We start from the raw sequence: 27,565 nt of genomic DNA on the forward strand, positions 1-27,565 counted from the left end.
GTGTGTGTGTGTGAGGGTGAGGGTGAGACGGAGTGTGTGTGTGAGGGAGTGTGTGTGTGTTTGTGTGAGGGAGTGTGTGTGTGTGTGTTTGTGTGTGTGTGTGAGGGAGTGTGTTTGTGAGGGTGTGTGTGTGTGAGGGAGTGTGTGTGTGTTTGTGTGAGGGAGTGTATGTGTGTGTGAGGGAGTGTGTTTGTGAGGGTGTGTGTGTGTGTGGGGGAGTGTGTGTGTGAGGGAGTGTGTGTGAATGTGAGGGTGTGTGTGAGGGAGTGAATGTGTGAGTGTGTGTGTTTCAGAGAGTGTGTGTGTGTGTGTGTGTTTGTGGGAGGGAGTGTGTGTGTGTGAGGGGGTGTGTGTGCGCGTGGGAGTGTGAGTGTTTGTGTGTGTGTGAGTGTGTGTGTTTGTGTGAGGAGTGTTTGTGTGAGGGAGTGTGTGTGAATGTGAGGGTGTGTGTGAGGGAGTGAGTGTGTGAGTGTGTGTGTGTGAGGGAGTGTGTGTGTGCATGTGTGTGTGTTTGTGGGAGGGAGTGTGTGTGTGTGGGGGAGTGTGTGTGAGGGAGTGTGTGTGTGTGTGGGAGTGTGTGTGTGTGAGAGTGTGTGTGTGTGTGGGAGTGTCTGTGTGTGTGTGTGTGTGTGGTGTGTGTGTGAGGGCGGGGGGGGGGGGGAGTGTGCGTGTGTTTGTTTGTTTGAGGTGTCAATGAATGACCACAGCCTATTTGACCGTAGAGTGGATCACAGCAATGGTAGAGCCCGTCCGCCCCCAGCCTCCAGCAGTGGTCCCTGGTTACGAAACACAAACAGGAATCTTGGCTGATTCTTTTTCCTCGACTGATCCCAAGAGCTGAATCCAGCATCATCACTTTTATATTCTGTTGCCAGAACAAACTTAAGTGAAGGTTTTGCAGAGAGCACTCTCAGTTATTCGTCTCTGCCTTTCATTATACATTTTTGGTTGTTGCATGTTTATTGCGAGTGGAATAGCGGGTAGTGCCCATAGGAGACAACTTGTAATTCAACCCTCAAACTAAACCAGCAAATGGTTTAAAGCACTAACAATTTCACTGTTGTTTTCGATTTAACAGCAGTGGACAATAATCTTTGACCGTGTTAGCAAAAAAACAGGGTAGAGACTGCTGACCAAGGGTCCATGAAACCTCGTCCAAAATATTCCGTACTGCAAATTTAACTCAACAGAACTGATTGAAGCAGAAGACATTGTTGCTTTAAGCGCTCAAATCTTACCAAATGCTGCAAAAATGGGTTCGTCGTTAAATAGCCTCATGAGTCTTACCCAAACACAAACTGTTTGCTGGTTGCTGGGCGAGTGTTTATCTGGAACAGCCAGCAGTAACGCGAAAGAAGAAAAAAAAATCACAAGAGACAAGGAAAGCAGGAGTTATAAATCAAAAAGGAAGAAAAAAAAGCAGAAATACGAAAGATAGAGTGTCAAATTTACAAGGTGACTTAATGCAGGAATAATCGGAACCATGTGAGTCTGAGAGTGAACATTCTGTTTTTCAGAGCTATGTAGTGACACCTGCCATGAAGGAAGTGATTAGCCAGACTGGGGCTTTGCAGAGATGTTGTTATTTGAATCTCGTTTCACTTTTTAAAGCTGAAATTGTTGACGGTAATGCCTAGGGAACATTGTTTAATTCCCATTTTCTATTCAAAGACTATAAGTGTCAAACAAGTTTTTTTTGTGCAATCTGTGGATGGTGTCACAAGCTTTATGTAGAGATAGTAGGAACTGCTAGGACTGAGTTAACAAGGTGCAGAGCTGGAGGAACGCGGCAGGCCAAGCAGCATCAGAGGAGCAGGAAAGTTGACGTTTCGGGCCTAGACACTTCTTCAGAAATGGGGGGTGGGGGGAGGGGAAGGGGGCTCTGAAATAAATAGGGAAGGACGGGGAGGCAGATAGAAGATGGATAAAGGAAAAGATAGGTGGAGAGGAGACAGACAGGTCAAAGAGGCGCGGATGGAGCCAGTAAAGGTGAGTGTAGGTGGGGAGGTAGGGAGGGGATAGGTCAGTATGGGGAGGACGGACAGGTCAAGGGGGCGGGATGAGGCTCGTAAGTTGGAGATGGGGATGGGTCTTGAGTGGGAGGAAGGGCAGGTTAGGGAGGTGGGGACGAGCTGGGCTGTTTTGGGATGTCGTGGGGGAGGGGAGATTTTGAAGCTTGTGAAGTCCACATTGATACCATTGGGCTGCAGGGTTCCCAAGCGGAATAGGAGTTGCTGTTCCTGCAACCTTCGGGTGGCATCATTGTGGCACTGCAGGAGGTCCAGGATGGACATGCCATCTGGGGAATGGGAGGGGGAGTTAAAATGGTTTGCGACTGGGAGGTGCAGTTGTTTAGTACAAACCGAGCGGAGGTGTTCTGCAAAGCAGCCCCCAAGCCTCCGCTTGGTTTCCCCAATGTAGAGAAAGCCACAATGGGAACAGTGGATGCAGTATACCACATTGGCAGATGTGCAGGTGAACATTGATGTGGAAAGTCTTCTTGGGGCCTGGGATGGGGTTGAGGGGGGAGGTGTAGGAGCAGGTGTAGCACCACCTGCGGTTGCAGGGGAAGGTGCTGGGTGTGGTGGGGTTGGAGGGGAGTGTGGAGCGAACAAGGGAGTCACGGAGAGAGTGGTCTCTCCGGAAAGCAGACAAGGGTGGAAAAATGTCTTTGGTAGTGGGGTTGGATTGCAGATGTCGGAAGTGCCGGAGGATGATGCATTGGATCCAGATGTTGGCGGCGTGGTACGTGAGGGTGAGGGGAATTTCCTTTTGGAAGTTATTGTGGGGACGGGATGTTAGGGATGAGTTGCAGAAAATGCGGGAGACACGGTCGAGGCCATTCTCGACCATTGCGGGGGGACGTTTCAGTCCTTGAAAAACGAGGACATCTGAGATGTTCGGGAGTGGAATGCCTCATCCTGGGAGCAGATGAGTCAGAGGGCAAGGAATTGAGAATAGAAGATGGCATTTTTGCAGGAGGGTGGGTGGGAGAAGGTGTATTCTAGGTAGCTGTGGGAGTCGGTGGGCTTGAAATAGATATCGGTTTCTAGGTGGTTACCAGAGATGGAGACAGAGAGGTCCAGGAAGGAGAGAGGGCTATCAAAGATGACCCAGGTGAACATAAAGTTGGGGTGGAAGGTGTTGGCAAAGTGGATGAACTGTTCGAGCTCCTCGTGGGAGCATGACGCGATGCCGATACAGTCACCAATGTAACGGAGGAAGAGGTGGGGTTTAGGGTCAGTGTAGCTACGGAAGGGAGATTGTTCCGTGTAACTCCATGTAACGTTTCGGATTGGGACCCTTCTTCAGAAATTCTGAAATGTCCTGAAACGTCAGCTTTCCTGCTCCTCTGATGCTGCCTGGCCTGCTGTGTTCCTCCAGCTCCACACTGTTATCTATAAATAACGATTAGTTAGCTTGTCATGGTAATTGTGAAAGCACATGGAAAATCTTTTGATACTTTTTTCCAGCTGTAACAAACAAGAGTAAATCCTTCTCAAAACAAGTTGCTGCATCGCTATTTAAAGAAAAATTCAACAGAGTTCGCTGACACCACACGGTTAAAACTGATATGGCAACAGTTAGAAAACATCTTGCTTAAGCCATGTTAAATGACCCATTGATGCGGAGGAGCGTAGCGTTTTTCACTTATTTGTATCCTCACACAGAAGTAAGTCAACCATTACAGTTAATGGGTTAGACCTCCCAAATAGCACTTTCACCTTCCTGTATAATACAGTCACTGAATGTTATGAGATTGTTGGCTTGCTCGCCGAGCTGGCTTGTTTTCATTCGGATGTTTTGTCATCATGCTGGGTAACATCATCGGTGAAGCCTCCAATGAAGCTACTCTACTCGGAATTTATACTGTCTGGCCCGTTATGGTGAGTTGTGTCATTTCTGGTTATGATCTGTATGGGTTTGTACATTGAGTCCAATTCTATATGTTTGTTGATTGCATTATAGGTGGAGAACCACGCCTCTAGGAATTACCGTGTGTGCCTATGTTCGGCTTGGGCTACTATGGATACCTTGTCCCAGTCAAATTGATGGCCTTTATTGTCTGAATGTACAGATATTAAGGAAAGTTTGTCGTGCTGTTTTGCTGCTAGCTGATATTCATGTATTCTGATGTCTAGTTCCTTCCTGTCTGTCCGATGTAATGTTTGTGACAGTCATTGCATGGTATTTTGTAAATGACGTTGGTTCTGCATGTTGCGGGAATGGGGTCTTTAATCCTCATGAGTGTTTGTTGTAGAGAGGCTGTGGGCTTGCGAGCCACCATGATACTTTGTGGTCATAGGATGCTTGTCAATTCTGACATGTTCTTGATTTAGGGCAGTGTGGCTATGTGTTAAGGCATACTGTGTCCTCTTGTTGCTGTCTGTTTAGTAGGCATCGGCCGATGAAATTGCAGGAATATCCGTTTGTAGCGAACATCATCTGCAGGTGCCTACTAAACAGGCAACAACAAGAGGACACAGTACGCCCTAACACACAGCCACACTGCCCTACATCAAGAACCTATCAGAACTGGCAACAAGACTCCTAAGGCCACCAGGAATCATGGTGACCCACCAGCCCACAGCCACTCTACAACAAACACTCATAAGGATTAAAGACCCCATTCCCACAACATGCAGAACTAATGTGCTTTACAAAATACCATGCAATGACTGCCACAAACATTACATGGGACAGACAGGAAGGAAACTAGCCATCAAAATACACGAATATCAGCTTGCAGCAAAACAACACAATGAACTCTCCTTAATATCAGTACGCTCAGACTATGAAGGCCATCAATTTGACTGGGACAAGGTAACCATAGTAGCCCAAGCCAAACATAGACATGCACTTGAATTCCTTGAGGCATGGTTCTCCAGCCATAATGCAATCATCAAATGTATAGAATTGGGCCCCATATACAAACCCAGTCAGATCAAAACCGGAAATGACGACTCACCCTATCAGACTGGACAGTATAATTTCCAAGCAGCGTAGAACAACATCATTGGAGGCCTCACTGATGATGTCATGTTGCACAGTGACGAAACGTCTGAACAAAACGAGCCAGACCGGCGAGCAAGCCAACAATCCCAGCCACCACCCGAGCTACAAATCTTTGCTAAAACTTTAAACTGAATGTTATGGTTCAGGCCTCAGGATTGGATATTAGTGGATAGACAATCGTCAGAAACGGAAACAGTGGAGCCAAGGAGGGGGAGGGAAGGGTCAGAGCTGGACCAGGTGAAGGTAAGAGAATGATGGAGATTGGAAGCAAATTTGATTAATCAAATTCAGGCTGAGAGAAGGGAACAGCATCAATAACATCATTGATATATCAGTGAAGAGTTATGGATGGATGTCTGAATAGAACTGGAACAAACAGTATTATCGTTTATGCATTTATGGGACATGGGTATCACTAGCTGGCCAGCATTTCTTGTCCATCCCTAGTTGCCCTTCAGAAGGTCGTGGTGAGCTCCCTTCTTGAACTGTTGCAGTTGTCCTGCTGTGGTTGACCCACAATGTCATTAGGGAGGGAATTCCAGGATTTGTGGATCCATTGATTGTGGATGATCAGCCATAATCATAATGAATGGTGGTGCTGGCTCGAAGGGCCGAATGGCCTACTCCTGCACCTGTCGTCCATTGTCTATTGTCTACTGTCTATTGATTTTGGCCCATTGACAGTGAAGGAACAGCAACATATTTTTCAGAGTGACTTGAAGGGGAATGTGAAGGTGGCATTGTCCCATGTATTTGCTGCCCTTGCCCTTCTCGATGGAAGCTGTCATGGATTTGGAAGGTGCTGTCTGAAGATCTTTGGTGAATATCTGTGGTGCGTTATGTAGATAGTACACACTGCTGCTACTGAGTGTTGGTGGCGGAGGGAGTGGATGTGGTGCCAATGAAATAGCTTGCTTTATCCTGGATGGTGTCAAGCGTCTTGAGTGTTGTTAGGGCTGCACCCATCCAGGCAAGTGGGGAGTATTCCATCACACTCCTGACTTGTGCCTTGTAGGTGGTGGACAGGCTTTGAGGAGCCAGGAGGTGAGTTACTTCCTGCAGTATTCCTAGATAGCAGTGTTTGAAAAGTACTGGAACAGCTTGGCTAGGGGACCGGCAAATTGTGGAGCACAAATCTTCAGTACTATTGACAGAATGTGGTCAGGGCCCATGGGCTTTGCAGAAGCCCAGTGTTTCCTAGTATCAAAGTGAATCAAATTGGTTGAAAACTAGTAGTTATGATGCTGGGGAACCACTGGAGGAGGCAGAGATGGACCATTCACTTGGCACTTCTGGCTAAAGATTGGTGTGAAAGCTTCAACCTTATCTTTCGCGCTGATGTGCTGGTCTCGCCCATCATTAAGGATGGAGGTATTTGTGAAGCCCCCTCCTCCAGTGAGGTGTTTAATTGTCCACCACCATTCATGACTAGATGTGGCAGGTTTTCAGAGTTTAGACCTGATCCGTTGGTTGTTGGATCACTTAGCTCTGTCTGTCACTTGCTGCTCATGTTGTTTCATGTGCAAGTAGTCCTGTTTGGTGGCTTCACCAGGTTGACACCTCATGTTCAGGCTTGAGACAAAAAATTTTCAGATGCTAGAATCCAATGTAGACAGGAGACAACTGGAAAAACACAGCAGGCCAGGCAGCACCTGGAGGAAAGGAACAGTCAATGTTTTAGATAGTACCTTTCTTCAAGATTGGATTGGGGGTGGGGGTTAGGAGCAGCTGTAGATAAAGAGAGGAGGGGATTCAGAATGCACATTTGAGGAACAGTGCCTTACCTTCCGCTTGGGCACCCTATAGGGCCCAGAGGACTTAATATTGAGTTCTCTAATTTCAAATAACCTTCGCACCCACCCCCTGGCTCCCTTTCCAGCTGCACCTCCTCTCTTCCAGTCCACGTACTGACCCTCCCAACTACCCACCGATCAATTCATCCTTCCCATCAACAAACCAGGCCATACCTACCACCAGTAACCACCCTCATCACCATTCCACTACCACCTTCCCCCACCTCTTTATCTGCAGCTCCCCCTATCCCCAAATCTGGTCCTGAAGGAGGGTAATACCTGAAATGTTGACTGTTCCTTTCCTCCAGATGCTTCCAGCCTCCTGTTTGTCTACTTCATCTTCAGGTATGCCTGTTGCTGCTCCTGGCATGCCCTCCTGCACTCCCCATTGAACCAGAGTTGCTCCCCTGGCTTGATGGTAATGGTTGAGTGGTGGATATACTGGTCCATGAGGTTACAGATTGTGCTCGAGCACAGCTCTGCTGCTGCTGATGGCCCACAGCGCCTCGTGGGTGCCCCATCTTGAGTTGCTGTGTGAAGTCTGTCCCATTTTGCACGGGAATATTGGTGGTTATTCTCAATGTGAAGGCAGGGCTTCATCTCCACAAGGACTGTGCGATGGTCACTCTTACTGGACGAACGCAGCTGAAGCTGGCAGATTAGTGAGGATGAGAACAAGTATGATTTTCTGTCTTAGATAATAAAATGTGAGGCTGGATGAACACAGCAGGCCAAGCAGCATCTCAGGAGCACAAAAGCTGACATTTCGGGCCTAGACCCTTCATCAGAGAGGGGGATGGGGAGAGGGAACTGGAATAAATAGGGAGAGAGGGGGAGGCGGACCGAAGATGGAGAGTAAAGAAGATAGGTGGAGAGAGTGTAGGTGGGGAGGTAGGGAGGGGATAGGTCGGTCCAGGGAAGACGGACAGGTCAAGGAGGTGGGATGAGGTTAGTAGGTAGCTGGGGGTGCGGCTTGGGGTGGGAGGAAGGGATGGGTGAGAGGAAGAACCGGTTAGGGAGGCAGAGACAGGTTGGACTGGTTTTGGGATGCAGTGGGTGGGGGGGAAGAGCTGGGCTGGTTGTGTGGTGCAGTGGGGGGAGGGGACAAACTGGGCTGGTTTAGGGATGCAGTAGGGGAAGGGGAGATTTTGAAACTGGTGAAGTCCACATTGATACCATATGGCTGCAGGGTTCCCAGGCGGAATATGAGTTGCTGTTCCTGCAACCTTCGGGTGGCATCATTGTGGCAGTGCAGGAGGCCCATGATGGACATGTCATCTAGAGAATGGGAGGGGGAGTGGAAATGGTTTGCGACTGGGAGGTGCAGTTGTTTGTTGCGAACTGAGCGGAGGTGTTCTGCAAAGCGGTCCCCAAGCCTCCGCTTGGTTTCCCCAATGTAGAGGAAGCCGCACCGGGTACAGTGGATGCAGTATACCGCATTGGCAGATGTGCAGGTGAACCTCTGCTTAATGTGGAATGTCATCTTGGGGCCTGGGATGGGGGTGAGGGAGGAGGTGTGGGGACAGGTGTAACATGTCCTGCGGTTGCAGGGGAAGGTGCCGGGTGTGGTGGGGTTGGAGGGCAGTGTGGAGCGAACAAGGGAGTCACGGAGAGAGTGGTCTCTCCGGAAAGCAGACAGGGGAGGGGATGGAAAAATGTCTTGGGTGGTGGGGTCGGATTGTAAATGGCGGAAGTGTCGGAGGATGATGTGTTGTATCCGGAGGTTGGTAGGGTGGTGTGTGAGAACGAGGGGGATCCTCTTGGGGCGGTTGTGGCGGGGGCGGGGTGTGAGGGGTGTGTTGCGGGAAATACGGGAGACGCGGTCAAGGGCGTTCTCGATCACTGTGGGGGGAAAGTTGCGGTCCTTAAAGAACTTGGACATCTGGGATGTGCGGGAGTGGAATGTCTTATCGTGGGAGCAGATGCGGCGGAGGCGGAGGAATTGGGAATAGGGGATGGAATTTTTGCAGGAGGGTGGGTGGGAGGAGGTGTATTCTAGGTAGCTGTGGGAGTCGGTGGGCTTGAAATGGACATCAGTTACAAGCTGGTTGACTGAGATGGAGACTGAGAGGTCCAGGAAGGTGAGGGATGTGCTGGAGATGGCCCAGGTGAACTGAAGGTTGGGGTGGAAGGTGTTGGTGAAGTGGATGAACTGTTCGAGCTCCTCTGGGGAGCAAGAGGCGGCGCCGATACAGTCATCAATGTACTGGAGAAAGAGGTAGGGTTTGGGGCCTGTGTAGGTGCGGATGAGGGACTGTTCCACGTAACCTACAAAGAGGCAGGCATAGCTGGGGCCCATGCGGGTGCCCATGGCCACCCCCTTAGTCCCACTTCCTACAGACTAAGGGGGTGGCCATGGGCACCCACATGGGCCCCAGCTATGCCTGCCTCTTTGTAGGTTACGTGGAACAGTCCCTCTTCCGCACCTACACAGGCCCCAAACCCCACCTCTTTCTCCGGTACATTGATGACTGTATCGGCGCCGCCTCTTGCTCCCCAGAGGAGCTCGAACAGTTCATCCACTTCACCAACACCTTCCACCCCAACCTTCAGTTCACCTGGGCCATCTCCAGCACATCCCTCACCTTCCTGGACCTCTCAGTCTCCATCTCAGGCAACCAGCTTGTAACTGATGTCCATTTCAAGCCCACCGACTCCCACAGCTACCTAGAATACACCTCCTCCCACCCACCCTCCTGCAAAAATTCCATCCCCTATTCCCAATTCCTCTGCCTCCGCCGCATCTGCTCCCACGATAAGACATTCCACTCCCGCACATCCCAGATGTCCAAGTTCTTTAAGGACCGCAACTTTCCCCCCACAGTGATCGAGAACGCCCTTGACCGCGTCTCCCGTATTTCCCACAACACACCCCTCACACCCCGCCCCCGCCACAACCGCCCCAAGAGGATCCCCCTCGTTCTCACACACCACCCTACCAACCTCCGGATACAACACATCATCCTCCGACACTTCCGCCATTTACAATCCGACCCCACCACCCAAGACATTTTTCCATCCCCTCCCCTGTCAGCTTTCCGGAGAGACCACTCTCTCCGTGACTCCCTTGTTCGCGCCACACTGCCCTCCAACCCCACCACACCCGGCACCTTCCCCTGCAACCGCAGGACATGCTACACCTGTCCCCACACCTCCTCCCTCACCCCCATCCCAGGCCCCAAGATGACATTCCACATTAAGCAGAGGTTCACCTGCACATCTGCCAATGCGGTATACTGCATCCACTGTACCCGGTGCGGCTTCCTCTACATTGGGGAAACCAAGCGGAGGCTTGGGGACCGCTTTGCAGAACACCTCCGCTCAGTTCGCAACAAACAACTGCACCTCCCAGTCGCAAACCATTTCCACTCCCCCTCCCATTCTCTAGATGACATGTCCATCATGGGCCTCCTGCAGTGCCACAATGATGCCACCCGAAGGTTGCAGGAACAGCAACTCATATTCCGCCTGGGAACCCTGCAGCCATATGGTATCAATGTGGACTTCACCAGTTTCAAAATCTCCCCTTCCCCTACTGCATCCCTAAACCAGCCCAGTTCGTCCCCTCCCCCCACTGCACCACACAACCAGCCCAGCTCTTCCCCCCCACCCACTGCATCCCAAAACCAGTCCAACCTGTCTCTGCCTCCCTAACCGGTTCTTCCTCTCACCCATCCCTTCCTCCCACCCCAAGCCGCACCCCCAGCTACCTACTAACCTCATCCCACCTCCTTGACCTGTCCGTCTTCCCTGGACTGACCTATCCCCTCCCTACCTCCCCACCTGCACTCTCTCCACCTATCTTCTTTACTCTCCATCTTCGGTCCGCCTTCCCCTCTCTCCCTATTTATTCCAGTTCCCTCTCCCCATCCCCCTCTCTGATGAAGGGTCTAGGCCCGAAACGTCAGCTTTTGTGCTCCTGAGATGCTGCTTGGCTTGCTGTGTTCATTCAGCCTCACATTTTATTATCTTGGAATTCTCCAGCATCTGCAGTTCCCATTATCTCTGATTTTCTGTCTTGTTGGTTCCCACGCTACCTGCCACAGATCCAGTCTAGCAGCTGTGTCCTGTAGGACCCGACCAGCCCGATCGGTTGTACTGCTGCTGAGCCACTGTTGGTAGTGGGCATTGAAATCCCCCACCCAGAGTACATTTTATGCCCTCGCAGTCTTCAGTGCTTCCTTTAAGTGTTGTTCAACATGGAAGCGTACAGACTCGTCAGCTGAGGGAGGACGGTATGTGGTAAACAGCAGGAGGTTCCTTGCCCATGGTTAACCTGAGGCCATGAGACTCGATGGAGTCCAGAGTCAATGTTGAGGGCTCCTGGAGCGACTCCCTCCTGTCCCACCTCTGTCCCAGTGGGACAGGATATATCCAGGGAGGGTGATGGTGGTGTCTGGGACACTGTCTGTAAGGTATGATTCTGTGACTATGACTATGCCAGGCTGTTGCTTGACTAGTCTGTGAGACAGCTCTCCCAGTTTTGGCACTAACCCCCAGACTTTGCAGAGTCAACAGGGCTTTTTCTCCCATTGTCTTCTGCAGTGCCTGCAACATCCTGGAAAATCTTTTCTGAACCAAATTAATAACATCCTTCCTGTAGCAGGACTATCAGAACCGTACACAGTACTCCAACAGTGGCCGAACCAACATCAACATGATATGCTAACCCCTGTATCAAAGATCTGAGTAATGTAGAAGGCGAGCGTGCTAAACACTTGCTTAACCACCTTGTGATGCAACTTTCACGGAACTATACACCTGAACCCCTTGGTCCCTCTGCTCAACAACATTACTGAGGGCTCTGCCATTAACTGTACAAGTCCTGTCCTTCTATGCTTTACCAAGATGTAATATCTTGTATTTACCCAAACTAAAGTCCATCTGCCACTCCTCAGCCCATTGACCCGATTGGTCAAGGTCTCTTTGTCATCTTAGCTAACCTTTTTCGCCCACTACGCTACCAATTTTGCTGTCATCTGCAAACATACCAACCATTCCTCCTAAATTCTCATGCAACTTGTTGATATAGATGGATATGACTCATCCTGCTGAAAGGTCCCTACAGCTTCAACACTCCTAGTGACATCAGATGGTGCCATAAGCAAAAAATCTCGAGGGCCTATCTCTCCACATCTTAACGTATGTGACTTTTACCATCATTGCTTTGTGCATTTGAATGTAACTATTGAACGTGGCAGATGTTGTCCAGTGATGGTCATCAGTGGTTGTGCTGTTGTGAGGTGGTAAGATATTGATTTAAGCCCATAATTCTTTTTGTGGTGAATACTTGACCTGAGTTCTGCTGCTTCTGAGCAGGGCATTTGCTGATGCCTGCCGTAGTCTTGGCCGAATGTGACTGATACAAGTTGGACTATAAGTTAATATGTTAAAAAGTTAATAATGATTGTTGCTCCAAAAGCAGCAGAAGCCTCAGATCTCCCTGATTTCGGAGCTACCATCAGATTCAATTTCAGAATAAATAAACACAGCAGGATTTCTCAGTGGGAATGGTTAGATTTTGAGTCATCGTCCATTAATGTCAGGCATGCAGACTACTCACAGAAGTGATTGATGCCACTGTACTCCATGAGGAATCCGTGGCAAACATCAAAATTGCAACATGTGCTGGCAGCTCAAACATCTGACTGCTATTTCTGGACGCCGTGGCTTAAATTCTCGACACAACCCTTTCATGGTAACGGAAAGGAAATTCACCAGCTAGTCTCTGGCTTCTAATAATCACTCCCTAAGCAGCAGTGGGGATGATGAGGTGGAGTCCTGTGTTGAGACCATGAGCCTCTGGTTCAGAGTCATTTCTTCTGATGTTTTAGCACAATTAAAACAAAAATTGACATAATACCTTCTACATCCTCTTGGTATCCAAAACCGCTCTTTAACCAATTAAGTACTTTAAGTGATCCCTGTTGTAATGTAGGAAAAATGAAGCCAATTTATGCACGGTAATCTTAGCCGAGTAGCATTGTGATTGTGGCCCAACTATATTTTTTTAATGATGTTGGCCAAAGGATTTTTTTATTCACTCATGGGATGATGATGTAGCTGGCAAGGCCAGTATTCATTGCCAATCCTAGAGGGATGTTAAGACTCAATCACACTGCTGTGGGTCTGGAATCACTTGTAGGCCAGACCAGGTAAGGATGGCAACTTCCTTCCCTTAGGGGCATTAGTGAGTCAGATGGGTTTTTCAATGATTGTCAATGGATTCATGGTCATTGTTAGACTCTTAATTCCAGATTTTTATTGTTTTTAAATCCCACCATGTGCTGTGGTGTAATTCGAGCACAGGTTCCCAGAGCATTACCTAAGTCTCTGAATTAACAGTCCAGCGATAACACCCATCGCCTCCCATGTATATTTGCTGAGAGACAAATGAGAACACCCTTTCACCACCATCACCATGATGCTTCCCTGAAATATTTTTGTGAGATCTCTTATGTCCATTTGAGAGAGTAGAGAAGGGCTTGGTTTAGTGTTCCATCTGAAGGATGAAACCTCAAAAGTGCAGCAGTGTCTCACTGAATTGTGCACTCTACCCTCAGTAGTGAGATTTGAAAACATCTTTCTGAAGGGAGGTTAGCAGGTGAATCACTTCATGTCAGCTTTGCCTGCATCTGAAACACTGACAGGAGACTATGCATCCCCTTAACAATTTGACATCAAGACCAAAGCAAATGAAAAGAAAAGTTAATACACAAAAGAGGTTGCAAGATATGTGCTGGGGACAAGCCTGTAGGCTGGATAAAATGTTCAGCCTCATGATTTAAGCAGTTTGCTTCCTGCTACAAATAAAACTTGTACAGCAGCAACTTATCACTTTTTAAGAGACAGTGGGAGCTGCCAATGCTGGAGAATCTGAGATAACAAGGTGTAGAGCTGAACTAACACAGCAGGCCAGGCAGCATCAGAGGAGCAGGAAGGGTGACATTTCAAGTCGGGACTCTTCTTCAGAAAAAGAAGGGTCCAGACCTAAAATGTCAGCTTTCCTGCTCCTCTTGCTGTGTCCATCCAGCTCTACACCTTGTTATTACTTTTCATCCCTGGTTTAGAGTACTGGAAGTGCAATCTGAAGCATCATTTTCGTTTAACCTGTTCATTTTTTCTTTGCAGTGGACATCAACCTGTCAACAGAATATTGATGCAGTGCATACGCCCCTCAAGTTTAATTTAACCCAGAATCTGTTTGAAGCAACTCATGCATGTTACTACATAAACCAACTCGTAAATAAAACACTTACAGTCGGTTCTGCTATAACTTGTGATTCTTCAATGAGAATTAGTTTAGATTGAAAAATTTAGACCGCTATTTGTAAAACGCAACATTTCCTCACCTGTGTTGGCTATAACCCGATTCTGGCCCCATTAGTTTAAACGGCGTGGCTATTGCGCGATTTTCTGATAACGCAAGTTCCGCACGAGAATGGAACTATTGAGTTAATCAGAACCAACTGTATAAATAAGGAAGGAGCTGAATGTTTTTGACAAGTTTGTGGAAAAGGTTAATGAGAATGATTCCCAGCTTGAGAAACTCCAGTAGCATGGTTATACTGGAACACCTGGTCTCCTTTCTCCTTACAGGGGAGGAGATTTATTGGAGAGAGAGAAAATGGAAACTGCGGATGCTGGAGAATCCAAGATAACAAAGTGTGGAGCTGGATGAACACAGCAGGCCAAGCAGCATCTTAGGAGCACAAAAGCTGATGTTTTGGGCCTAGATCCTTCCTCAGAAAAGGGGGATTGGGAGAGGATTCTGAAATAAAGAGGGAGAGAGGGAGAGGCGGACTGAAGATGGGTATCTTCTCCTCTATCCATCTTCAGTCCACCTCCCCCTCTCTCCCTATTTATTTCAGAATCCTCTCCCCATCCCCCTTTTCTGATGAAGGTTCTAGGCCCGAAATGTCAGCTTTTGTGCTCCTAAGATGTTGCTTGGCCTGCTGTGTTCATCCAGCCCCACACTTTGTTATCTCGGAGATTTATTGGAGGAGTTCAAAATCTGGGAAGTAGTTCAGAGACAGTTTACTAGACTAATCCCCAGAATGAGCGGATCGCCTTATGAGAAAACACTAGACGGGCTGGGCCTATATCCTCTGGAGTTTTGAGGAGTCAGAGGTGACTTTGTTGAAACATATGAGATCCTGAAGGGACTGGACCAGGTGGGTGTAAAAAGGATTTTCCCTCTTGCGGGAGAATCTAGAGCCAGGGGTTGCAGTTAAAAATAAGGGGGCTCCAATTTCAAACAGAGATGAGGAAACAATTTCTCTCTCAAACAGTCCAGAATCTTTGGAATTCCATTCCTCAAAAGGTACTGGATGCAGAGCCTTTAATTATTTTTAAGGTAGAGATCGATAGATTCTTGATGACCAAGGGGATGAACGATTATTGAGAATATGCAGTGTAGAGTTGAGGTCAAAATCAGATCAACCTTGATGTTATTGGATGGTGGAGTAGGCTCGATGGGCTGAGTGGCCTACTCTTATTCCTTGTTTATATCATGAGGAGCCTAGACAGAGCATTTGCAGAGAACGTAGTCCCATTGGCAGAAAACACTGAATGTGTGCATGTGGGCTGTGGATTGTTTGGTATTTGATGTTGAAATTTCTGCCGTAAAGGCAGGCACTGCAAACAGCCATCCCCATTTTTAAACTGGAAATGTTCTATAGTCTGAAGAGGATGAGCATGTTATTGAGAATGTGTTTTCTAATACCTCGTGACTCATTCATCCAGATCACAAACTCAAAACACCTTCACCTGGACCTGCTGCTGTCTGTCTTTTGCCAGCGGTAATAGTGCCTTTCGCTTGTTCACGCGCTTTTTAAATTCCTTGCATCAAACCAAATCTCATCTCCTTTAGTTTCTTCCTTACGTCTCAGAGAACTGGAGTCACTGGCAGAATAGATTTCAGTTCTTTCCTAAATGCAGAACGGAAATCGGTCCGTTGAGGGAGAAAATGTCTAAAAGCTTGAGCATTTTCTGGAACATGTTTTGCTTTTGTTTACTTGTTTTCCTTCGCTCAGCCCTTTGGATGCATTTTCTTTCCAAATCTTAGAGTAAACAGGCTTCCTGTATTGTACGGCACTGTCTTTCTTTAGAGTTGAAAGGTGTATTTGCTTACTCTGTGTGTGTAACTGTTGGAGGCTTAATGCTGTTAAAGTCCACACCACCTCTCTACTCAGTCTCCCAACTTTAATTCTGGAAATTAAAGGAACGAAAGCTAATTCTAAATTTGGACTTTTGCCCTCAAAACATTAACTAGGGGTTTAGGATTACCAGACCAGTAACATTACCCCTACACTTTTGTCGCAAAAGCGTGTGTATATTTCACTGGTGATAATTGGCTGAATCAGCTGGAATGTTCAATGTTTTGTGTTGCTTTTGCCAGCAAGCACAATGCAGCAGTTATGTATATCGAACGTTTTTACCATGACTATGACACCTCTGACTTGAACAGAAGCTCAAAGCTTTAGACAAAAGGCAGTGCTATGTAGAGGCTACCTGCTGAAACTTGGAACTAGGTTCTAGAACTAGGGGGCATTGTCTAAAAATTGGGGCCAGACATTGTGGAGAGATGTTAGAAAGCACTTTGGCGCACAAAGGGTGGTAGAGATTTGGAATTCTGTTTCACAAATGGCAGAGGATACTAGATCAGTTGTTCACTTTTAATCTGAAGTAGATAAACTGTTGTTAATCAAAAGTATTAAGGAATATGGGCCAAAGACAGGTAAATGGAGTTGGGCCACCGTTCAACTATGATCACATTGAATGGCGGAAGAGGCTTGAGGGGCCTGAATAGCCTATCACTGTTTCGAGGTTCGTCTATAAGAGTATAGGCTCCATTGGCTGCAGAGTTACTAGTTGCTTGTAACCCCATTCTTTCCAGATAGGACATTAAAGATTTGTCTGTTCAGATGGATACAAAAGACACCATGGCACTGATTCAAAGAGTAGCAGGGGAAATTATGTCCTGGTCAATATTCATCCCTCAGTCTGATACCAACACAATCAGAGCAGAAACCTCGGAAGTTTCAAGATAACTCAGAACAATATTGAAAGGCAAAGACATGGGATTCCAATTGAGTTTTTGGTCAAGAATACATATTGATTAAGGCGATCACATTTAGGAAAAGCCTTCAAGACTCCATCCTTATCACAGTTCATAATCAGGATTAGTCGCATTGTTTGTGACTATCTGGAGGTTTTGAAACTGATGGTGTAACCTGTAACTTACTTGTAGATGATCACTCATTGAAATGAACACGTGAAAATTGGTAAAGTAACAGGTGAATCTTGAGTAAGTAAATCTGGTGCACTTTGTGATCCTTTAAACATCATTTTGGGGTAATTCTAGTTGAGTACAAGTACAGTGTTATAAAACCAGCAACTCCAGGGACGGGGATGATACCGGATGTTGGGTATTTCTGAAATTCAGGTCAGGTTGTACAGAATCCACAACTTGGGTCCAGCCAGGTTGGGTGGGGTCAAGTGATAATGGGAACTGCAGATGCTGGAGAATCCAGGATAATAAAATGTGAGGCTGGATGAACACAGCAGGGCAAGCAGCATCTCAGGAGCACAAAAGCTGACGTTTCGGGCGTAGACCCTTCATCAGAGGCTCTGGTGAAGGGTCTAGGCCCGAAACGTCAGCTTTTGTGCTCCTGAGATGCTGCTTGGCCTGCTGTGTTCATCCAGCCTCACATTTTATTATCTTGGGTGGGGTCAAGGGTCATTTCGAGTACAGAGTGGAATGGTGCATGAAGTGGCCAAGATTGTTGGTCATCTGGAGCAATATTGCAACAATATAATAGAACAAAGAACAGTACAGCACACGAGCTGGCACTTCAACCCACCATGTCTGTGTTGACCATGATACCATTACAAACAAATCCCATCTGTCTGCACATGGTCCATATCCCCCCATTTCTTCCCTGATCATGTGTCTGTCTAAATGCTTCTTAGAACATAGAACATAGAACATAGAACAGTACAGCACAGAACAGGCCCTTCAGCCCACAATGTTGTGCCGACCATTGATCCTCATGTATGCACCCTCAAATTTCTGTGACCATATACATGTCCAGCAGTCTCTTAAATGACCTCAATGACCTTGCTTCCACAACTGCTGCTGGCAACGCATTCCATGCTCTCACAACTCTCTGCGTAAAGAACCTGCCTCTGACATCCCCTCTATACTTTCCTCCAACCAGCTTAAAACTATGACCCCTCATGCTAGCCATTTCTGCCCTGGGAAATAGTCTCTGGCTATCAACTCTATCTATGCCTCTCATTATCTTGTATACCTCAATTAGGTCCCCTCTCCTCCTCCTTTTCTCCAATGAAAAGAGACCGAGCTCAGTCAACCTCTCTTCATAAGATAAGCCCTCCAGTCCAGGCAGCATCCTGGTAAACCTCCTCTGAACCCTCTCCAAAGCATCCACATCTTTCCTATAATAGGGCGCCCAGAACTCGACGCAGTATTCCAAGTGCGGTCTAACCAAAGTTTTATAGAGCTGCAACAAGATCTCACGACTCTTAAACTCAATCCCCCTGTTAATGAAAGCCAAAACACCATATGCTTTCTTAACAACCCTGTCCACTTGGGTGGCCATTTTAAGGGATCTATGTATCTGCACACCAAGATCCCTCTGTTCCTCCACGCTGCCAAGAATCCTATCCTTAATCCTGTACTCAGCTTTCAAATTCGACCTTCCAAAATGCATCACCTCGCATTTATCCAGGTTGAACTCCATCTGCCACCTCTCAGCCCATCTCTGCATCCTGTCAATGTCCCGCTGCAGCCTACAACAGCCCTCTACACTGTCAACGACACCTCCGACCTTTGTGTCGTCTGCAAACTTGCTGACCCATCCTTCAATCCCCTCATCCAAGTCATTAATAAAAATTACAAACAGTAGAGGCCCAAGGACAGAGCCCTGTGGAACCCCACTCACCACTGACTTCCAGGCAGAATATTTTCCTTCTACTACCAATCGCTGTCTTCTGTTGGCCAGCCAATTCTGTATCCAAGCAGCTAAGTTCCCCTGTATCCCATTCCTCCTGACCTTCTGAATGAGCCTACCATGGGGAACCTTATCACATGAATTTGTCGACACTAGGCATCCTTCCGAAGTCAAATGTTCGACATATGCCTGTTGCACTGACTTGGTTCCAAACACTTATAATGTGGAGGTGTTGGTGTTGGACTAGGATGGACAAAGTCAGAAGTCACATGGCATCAGGTTATAATCTGACAGGTTCATTTGAAATCACACAAGCTTCCGGAATGCAGTCCCCCCATCACGTGCGGTCAGAGGGGAAAACACACAGACACACAATTTACAAGCAGACAGATCAAAAGATCATACAACCGGTGAGAGTGGAGTGTCAGATAATAAGTCTTCATCCAGGATGTTTGTTTATTTGCAGATATTTTGTTGAAAAAGCACACAACTTGTAGTTACAGTCAGTCAGTGTGGCATCTTGTAAATTCCTGCTTTTGAAATAAAGGTTAAAACTCTGAGACAGATTCTGAACACAAGCCTCTCAACTACAAGTCAGAGTCTGACCTGAGATGTCACCTTTTGTACATTCCTGTTGCACTGCCAGATTATCATGACAGCACAGCACTGATATTGACTGTATAAACACTTTACTTGCCTATAACACTCTTGGACGCCTGCATAGAGTTATTATCTGACACTCCACTCAGGCCAATCCTATGATCTCTTGATCTCTCCGCCTACAAGCCGTGTGTCTGCGTGGTCATCCCACTAACCGCACCCGATGAAGGGGCTGCACTCCAAAAGCCCGTGAGATTTCAAATGAACCCGCTGGATGACAAGCTGGTGTCATGTGACTTCTGACTTCAAACAGTTATAGAATGTGTTTTCAATCCTACCATGACTTGATAATTAGCCAGCTTCTTAAAATTTATAAAATGAGAAGTATGTCGAACCTTGAGCCTTTAAAAAAGGAAATATTACAACCATAGTATTAAACATTGCTAATTGTATCTGCTTCTACCACTTTCCCTGGCAGCTTGTTCCAGGCACCTACCAGCCCCTGCAAAACAAACTTTCCTTGCGTATCTCTTAAACTTTTTATTTCTTCCCTTAATCCTAGTTTTTGACATGTCCACTTTGAGAAAAAAATCTCTGACTATCAGCCCTATGCACGTCTCTCACAATTTCATATACATCTATCAGATCACCCCTCAACCTCTAGCGCTTTAGTGAAAAACATACAAGTTTGTCCAACTTTTCCGAGAGCTAAAACACTCCAATCCAGCCAACATTCTGATAAACCTCTTTTACACCCTCTCCAAAGCCTCCACGCTCTTCCTATAGAGTGGCAACCATAACTACACCCAATGCTCTAAATGTGGCCTGAATAAAATTTTATATAGCTGCAACACGACTTGCTAAACTTTATATTCTATGCCCCAACCAATGAAGACAAGCATGCCATATGCCTTCTTTACCGCCTTATTCACTAGTGTTGCCACTTGCAGAGAGCGATAGACTTGCACTCCAAGATCCCTCTGAATATCGGTGCTCCTAAGGATCTTGTCATTTGCTGTATACTTTCTTCTTGCAATCAACCTCCCAAAATGCACCATCTCACACTTGTCCAGGTCAAACTCCATCTGCCATTTCTCTGCCCAACTTTCCAAGTGCTCTATATTCTGCTGAATCTGTTGACAACCTTCGTCACTATCGACAACTCCACCAATTTTGTGTCATCTTCAAATTTACTAATTAGGTCACCAACATATACATACATTTCGAACAACAGAGATTGTAGCACTAACCCTATCGCAGAACACCACTGGTCATAGATCTCCAGTCAGAAAAATAGCTCTTCACAACTACCCTCTGTCGTGTGTGACCAAGCCAATTTTGTATCGAACTTAATGACTCACTTTGGACCCTCTGTCTCCTACTCTTCTAGACCAGCCTACCATGAGGGACTATGTCAAATGCTTTGGTAAAGTCCATGTAGACAACATCCACTGGCTTAACCTCATCAATCATCTTCATCATCCCTTCAAAAAACTGAACTAAAGTTGTGAGGTAAGATCTCCCCCGCACAATGCCATGTTGACTATCCCTAATAAGTCCATTCTTTCACAACTGCAAGTAAATCTTGTCCTGAAGAATCATCTGCAATGATTTCCCTATGGCTAATGTAAGGCTCACTGGCCTATAATTTCCACGTTTATCCTCATTGCCCGTTTTAAGCAAAGAACAAAGAATAAAGAACAAAGAAAATTACAGCACAGGAACAGGCCCTTTGGCACCTCCAAGCCTGCGCCAGTCTAGATCCTCGATCTAAACCTGTCGCGTATTTTCCAAGGATCTGTATCCCTCTGCTCCCTGCCCATTCATGTGTCTGTCTAGATACATCCCAAATGATGCTACCATGCCCGCCTCTACCACCTCTACTGGCAACATGCTTCAGGCACCCACCACTCTCTGCGTAAAGAACTTTCCACGCATATCTCCCTTAAATTATTCCCCTCTCACCATGAAATTGTGACCCCCTAGTAATTGAGTCCCCCACCCTGGGGAAAAAGCTCCTCGCTATCAACCCTATCTATACCTCTCATGATTTTGTAGACCTCAATCAGGTCCCCCCTCAACCTCTGTCTTTCTAATGTAAATAATCCCTATCTACTCAACCTCTCTTCATATCTAGCACCCTCCATCCCAGGCAACATCCTGATGAATCTCCTCTGCACCATCTTCAAAGCACCCACATCCTTTTGGTAATGTGGCGACCAGTACTGTACACAGTACTCCAAACGTGGCCGAACCAAAGTCCTATACAACTGTAACATGACCTGCCAGCTCTTGTACTCAATACCCCGTCTGATGAAGGAAAGCATGCCGTATGCCTTCTTGACCACCCTATTGACCTGCGTTGTCACCTTCAGGGAACAATGGACCTGAACACCCAAATCTATCTGTGCATCAATTTTCCATAGGGCTTTTCCATTTACCGTATAGTTCGCTCTTGAATTGGATTTTCCAAAATGCATCACCTCGCATTTGTCTGGATTGAACTCCATCTGCTATTTCTCCACTCAACTCTCCAATCTATCTATATTCTACGGTATTCTCCAACAGCCCCCTTCACTATCTGCTTGTCCACCAATCTTAGTGTCACCTGCAAACTTGCTAATCAGACCAGCTATACCTTCCTCCAGATCATTTATGTATGTCACAAACAACAGTGGTCCCAACACGGATCCCTGTGGAACACCACTGGTCACATTGCTCCATTTTGAGAAACTCCCTTCCACTATAATTCTCTGTGTCCTGTTGTCCAGTCAGTTCTCTATCCATTGTGCTAGCACACCTGGACACCATGCGACATCTCTTTCTCCATCAGCCTACCATGGGGAACCTTATCAAACGCCTTCCTGAAGTCCTTGTATATGATATCAACAAGCCTACCCTCATCTATCAACTTTGTCACTTCCTCAAAGAATTCTGTCAAGTTGGTAAGACATGACCTTCCCTGCACAAAACCATGCTGCCTATCACTAATAAGCCCATTTTCTTCCAAATGTAATAGATCTTATCCCTCGGTATCTTCTCCAGCAGCTTCCCCACCACTGACATCAGTCTCACTGGTCTATAATTACGTGGATTATCCTTGCAATCCTTCTTAAGCAGGGGACAGCATTAGCAATTCTCCCGTTCTCTGGGACCTCACCTGTGCTCACAGATGCTGCAAAGATATCTGTTAAGGCCCCAGCTATTTCCTTTCTCACTTCCCTCAAAACCTGGGATAGATCCCATCCAGACCTGGCGACTTGTCCCCCTCATGCCTTTTAGGTACCTAACACTTCCCCCTCTTTCTGCTGACTTGGCCTAGAGTAATCAAACATCTATCCTGAACCTTGACATCCGTCATGTCCCTCTCCTCAGTGAATATTGACACAAAATACTCATTAAGAATCTCACTCATTTTCTCTGACTCCTCACATAACTTCGCTCCTTTGTCCTTGAGTGAGCCAACCTTTTCTCTAGTTACCCTCTTGCTCCTTATGTATGAATAAAAGGCTTTGGGATTTTCCTTAACCCTGTTTGCTAAAGATATTTCATGATCCCTTTTAGCCCTCTTAATTCTGCATTTCAGACTGGTCCCACTTTCCTGATATTCTTCCAAAGCTTCCTCTGTTTTCAGTCACTTATAACTTGTGTACGCTTCCTTTTCCTCTTTGCTATTCTCACAATTTCACTTGTCATCCCTGGTTCCTTAATCTTGCCCTTTCTATCCCTCATTTTCACAGAGACATGTCTATCCTGCACTCTAATCAACTTCTCTTTAAAAACCTCCCACATATCAAATGTGGATTTACCCTCAAACAGTTGCTCCCAATCCACATTCCCCAGTTCCTGCTGAATTTTGCTATGGGGAATTTGGCCTTCCCCCAACTCAGCACTCTTTCTTTAGGACCACTCTCGTCTTTGTCCATCAGTGTTCCTAAAACTTACGGAACTGTGATCACTATTCCCAAAGTAATCCTCTACTGAAACTTCAACCACCTGGCCAGGCTCATTTCCCAACACCAGGTCCAGTATGGCCGCTTCCTGAGATGGACTATTTACATACTGGTCTGGAAAACCCTCCTGGATGCTCCTTACAAATTCTGCTCCATCTAAACCCCTAACACTAAGTGAATCCCAGTCAATGTTGGGAAAATTAAAATCTCCCATCACCACCATCCTGTTGCTCCTACATCTTTCCATAATCTGTCTACATATTTGTGCCCCTATCTCACGTTCATTGTAGTACAGCCCCAACATTGTTCCCGCATCCTTCCTATTTCTGAGCTCTGCCCATATTGACTCACTGCTCGAGTCCTCCATGGGGCCCTCCTTCAGCACAGCTGTGATATCGTCTTTGACCAGTAATGCAACTCCTCCACCCCTTTTATCTCCCTCTCTATCCCGCCTGAAGCATCGATATCCTGGGATATTTAGTTGCCAGTCTTGCCCATCCCTCAACCAAGTCTCAGTGATAGCAAAAACATCATACTCCTGGGTACTAATCCCAGCCCTAAGTTCATCTGCCTTACCTACTACACTTCTCGCATTAAAACAAATGCACCTCAGACCACCTGTCCCTCTGCGTGCATCTTCTGTTCTCTGCCTACTCTTCCCCGTAGTTACACTGACTTCATTATCTAGGTCCTTACAGGCTTTAGTTACTACCTCCTTACTGCCCACTAACCTCCTCATTTGGTCCTCATCCCCCCTGCCACATTTGTTTAAACCCTCCCCAACAGTGTTAGCAAAAGCAGGCCCTAGGACATGGGATCCAGTTTAGCCCAGATGTAAACCGTCTGATTTGTAATAGTCCCACCTGCCCCAGAACCAGCCTCAATGACCCAAAAATCTGAACCCCTCTCTCCTGCACCAGCTCTCAAGCTACTAATTTATCCCGCCTGTTCTTTCATTTCTATGTTGACTAGCACGTGGCACTGGTAGCAATTGTGGCATTACTACCTCTGAGGTCCTACTTTTTAACTTGGCTCCTAACTCCCTAAATTCTGCTTGTCGGACCTCATCCTGTTTTCGGCCTATATCGTTGGTGCCTATATGCACCATGACAACTGGCTGTTTGCCCTCCCCCTTCAGAATGTTCTGCAGCCGATCGGAACATCCCTGACCCGTGCACCTGTGAGGCAACATACCATTTGGGATTCTCATTTTCAACCTATCTACTCAGCTTACAATCGAATCCCCTATGACTTTAGCCCTTCCACTCTCTTTCCCGCCCTTCTGTACAGCAGAGCCAGCCACGGTGCCATGAACCTGGCTCCTGCTGCCTTCCCCTGGTGAGCCATCTCCCCCAACAGTATCCAAAGGAACACCATGTTCTATTCTCCAGTAAATGGAAAAGCCCTGGGGAAAACTGACGCACAGAGCGATCTGGGTGTTCAGGTGCATTGTACCCTAAAGGAGGCAATGCAGGTCAATAGAGTGGTCAAGAAGGCATATAGCATGCTTTCCTTCATCGACGGGGTATCGAGTACAAGAGTTGGAAGGTCATGTTACAGTTATATAAGACTTTGGCTCAAACACATTTAGAGTACTGCGTACAATTCTGGTCGCCACATTACCAAAAGGATGTGGATGCTTTGGAGAGGGTGCAGAGGAGGTTCACCAGGATGTTGCCTGGGATGGAGGGTGCTAACTACGAAGAGAGGTTGAGTAGATAGGGATTATTTACATGAGAAAGACAGAGGTTGAGGGGGGACCTGATTGAGTTCTACAAAATCATGAGAGGTATAGACATGGTGGATAGCAAGAAGCTTTTTCCCAGAGTAGGGTGACTCAATTACTAGGGGTCATGATTTTAAGGTGAAAGGGGAAAAATTTAAGGGAGATACGTGTGGAAAGTTCTTTACGCAGAGAGTGGTGGGTACCTGGAACACGTTGCCAGCGGAGCTGGTAGAGGCGGGCACGATAGCGTCATTTAAGATGTATCTAGACAGATACATGAATGGGCAGGGAGCAGAGGGATACAGATCCTTGGAAAATAGGCGACAGGTTTAGATAGAGGATCTGGATTGGGGCAGGCTTAGTGGGCCCAAGGGCCTGTTCCCATGCTGTAATTTTCTTTGTTCTTTGTTCTCTGGAGTCTCATTTGTGCCAAAAGAGGTTGGAAAGATCACTGTCCAGGGCCCAGCCATCTCCTGTCTTGCTGCCTTCAGTATCCTAGGATAGATCCAATCAGGCCCTGGGGAATCATCTAAACATCTCTCCAGACATCCAATACCTCCTCCTTCTTAGTTTTGACATAGCCTAGAATATCAACATGCCCCTCCCCTAATCTTACTATCATTTATGTCCTTGCCCTTGGTCAATCTCCTCGTGAATTACACTAAAGACTTCACCCACTTCCTCTGGCTTCATGAATAAATTCCCTGATTTGTTCTTGACTGGGTCTACCCTTTCCCGAGCTACCTTGTTGCTCCTAATATATGTAATAAAGTTCCTTGGAATTTTCGTTTATCCTACTTGCCAAGAATATTTCATGGTCCCTCTTAGCCCTCCTAATTCCTTGTTTAAATTTTGTTTTCTGCTCCCTGATATTCCTCAAGGGCCTTGTCTGATTTCAGTTTCCTAAACCTTACATACTCTTCCTTTTTCTTTTTGATTAAACTTTCAGTATCTATCTGAATTGATAACTGAATTGTCCAGGTGAGGTATTTTGATAAAATATGACTCAATTAACATAGATGGATAAGAGATGCTCCACCTGGAGCTGGTCACATCCAAAGGATCTACATGAATTTGAACACGGTTCGTTCCCTGATTCCAATACGGCAGTAGTTTTGTTTTTTTGCAGTGTGATGTCCAAGGAATGAAGGATGTGTTTTCATACACCACACTGTCTCTGGAAGGAATTCAAAGTCCTTATAGCTATGTATGCGTTAAAGTCTTGTCATGTCATTCTTTATTATGTTAATTCAGATATCCTTGCCAAAAATCATAACTGTACCCATATAATACTCTTGTACACACACTGCCAGTGAATGAAAATCAGGAGGGTCACTATTTTGGAAGCTAATACCGTTTGTTTTTACTCCTGTGGCAACTGTCTCCATGGAAACCCAGAAAGTTTGTTCCAGACAATTGAGAATTTTTACCTTTTTTGCACATTCCTTGGATTTGATTCCAGTTACTTCCAAGAATAATTCCCATTGTGCCTCCAATTACAGCATTTTTGTTCAGCCTGCAATTCTGAGCTCCAGGCACATGAAGTTAATTTGCTTGCGCCCTGCTCTCCGTTTCCCCTGAAAGCACAACTTTCGCAGGCTCTACGAGATGACAGATACAAGCTACAGCCTCACATACCAAGCTGGATACTTGCACAGCACTTCGGAATATTCGAAGGATCACACTGGATACCTACACATGGTCTGGGGAGAGCCAAATGCAACAGGAGTGACATTAATTGTCTTGCAGGGAGTTACAAGGCAGTAAAATCAATTGAGTGATTCGAATGACATCATGAACCAAGAGACCAAAGCTTGGATGGTTTACTGGTGTTAGTGGATCTCCATAGTAACAGAATTTAACCCATTCCTAGGTATTTCTTGTCACTGACCTCCTGATTTCTTCTAAATTCATATCTGGGTTGGAGTATAGTCCCCAAAGCACTGACCTTCTGAATTTCTAGATAATTTTAATCAGCCTGTTATAGGGTCATAGAGCATAGAAACAGGCCCTTCAGCCCAACACACCCATGCAGAGCGGGTTTCCTAAGCTGAATTAGTCCCACTTGTCTGTGTTTCATCCAAATCCCCCTGAACCTTTCCTATCCATGTAACTTCCAAATGTCTTTTAAATGTTGTAATTGTACTCAGCTCTATTACTTCCTCTGGCAGCTCGTTCCATACATGTACCACCCTCTGTGTGAAAAAGTTGCCCCTCAGGTCCCTCTTTCCTCTCAACTTAAACCTATGCTCCTGAGATTTGGACTCCACCACCTTAGGGAAAAGATCTTTGTTATTCACCTAATCTACGGCCCTCATGATTTTATAAACTTCGATAAAGTCATCCCTCAACCTGCATCGCTCCAGCATCTCCTTATAACGCAAACCTTCCAGTCTTGGTAATATCCTTGTGAAACCCTATTCATCCCTTTCCAGTTTAATAATATCCATCCTATTAGCAGGGTGACTAGAATTGTACCCAGTGCTCTAAATGTGGCCTTAC

General features: G+C 46.5%; 1 long non-coding RNA gene across 1 annotated transcript in view; it reads right to left on the reverse strand.

Annotated features, from left to right (window-relative positions):
- LOC132206028 (uncharacterized) overlaps positions 1-26,702 on the reverse strand; it is a 79,933-nt gene extending 53,231 nt beyond the window's left edge. The window contains exon 1 of the long non-coding RNA XR_009442738.1: positions 26,494-26,702. This is a non-coding gene — a long non-coding RNA (uncharacterized LOC132206028). The remainder of the gene's footprint in view (positions 1-26,493) is intronic.
- Between the last annotated feature and the right edge of the window lie 863 nt (positions 26,703-27,565).

The sequence above is a fragment of the Stegostoma tigrinum genome, chromosome 28 (genome assembly GCF_030684315.1).
Source record: "Stegostoma tigrinum isolate sSteTig4 chromosome 28, sSteTig4.hap1, whole genome shotgun sequence".
Taxonomy (NCBI): Eukaryota; Metazoa; Chordata; class Chondrichthyes; order Orectolobiformes; family Stegostomatidae; genus Stegostoma; species Stegostoma tigrinum.